This window comes from Penaeus monodon, chromosome 30 (genome assembly GCF_015228065.2).
Source record: "Penaeus monodon isolate SGIC_2016 chromosome 30, NSTDA_Pmon_1, whole genome shotgun sequence".
NCBI classification, from domain to species: domain Eukaryota; kingdom Metazoa; phylum Arthropoda; class Malacostraca; order Decapoda; family Penaeidae; genus Penaeus; species Penaeus monodon.
Genome location: NC_051415.1, coordinates 7,102,469 through 7,103,185, shown reverse-complemented (window position 1 = coordinate 7,103,185; position 717 = coordinate 7,102,469). Strand labels below are relative to the sequence as shown.

Here is a 717-nt window from a genome sequence, read left to right as displayed (position 1 = left end):
AATATAACGTTGCAGACGAAACAGGCTTCGATGTAACCTTGCGCTGTGAAGGTTGCCAGGCCTCGGTCCTCACTTTCTCTTAAACAGACGCTCTGTTTAAGCAGAGGAAGATCACAGTGGTGATACTACTGACTGGAAAACAGTTGTAACATACGCATATCAACGATTATATTCAGTGTAATTTGGAGATGGGTAATTCTGTCGGTTGGATAACGTGCATAAAAATTCCCACGTATGTCGCTGTTAAGAGAAACCTGTATAGCGCTGACGCTGTCCTGTACAAAAGACCCTTCTTTACCATGTGTGCTGTGCCTTGGTGTGCTGTGTGATCATGTCGTGTTGATTGTGCACTTGTGAGTGTGTCATATGATCCTGTGTGAAGAAAATTGCATATTTCTCTAAAAGGACAACATTTGAAAGCTAATTCCTGTTAGACTTCAGCTCTCATCTGAGCTACAAGTACGCTTCGAATTTTCAGAACGTTCTACTCATACACTTAATTTTCAACAACATTTCGTAGCAACTGTAAGAGCAAAAATTGAGAAAACGAATTAAAAGAAAAGAAAGGCAGTGTAAGTAAATGAAGGAAAGGTCATCTCTCCTTGGCGGGTGGTTGGGTAACGAACGTAAACAAAACTATCAAATCTGTATCGCTGCAAGATAGTGACTGTGTGTTTGGCAAGGTAATTAATCGATAGGAATGGGGAAAAGTAATCA

General features: G+C 40.6%; 1 protein-coding gene across 3 annotated transcripts in view; it reads left to right on the top strand.

The window, feature by feature from the left end:
• Positions 1-58: 58 nt before the first annotated feature.
• The window catches only part of LOC119592492 (glucose-6-phosphate exchanger SLC37A4-like), a 17,545-nt gene continuing 16,886 nt past the window's right edge, over positions 59-717 (top strand). Inside the window, exon 1 of one of the 3 annotated variants that reach the window (XM_037941333.1) lies at positions 59-177. The gene's annotated coding sequence lies outside the window, so the exon portion shown is untranslated. Of the gene's footprint in view, positions 684-717 lie in introns of all 3 variants that reach the window. The other 2 variants (XM_037941332.1, XM_037941334.1) reach the window with 2 other exon arrangements.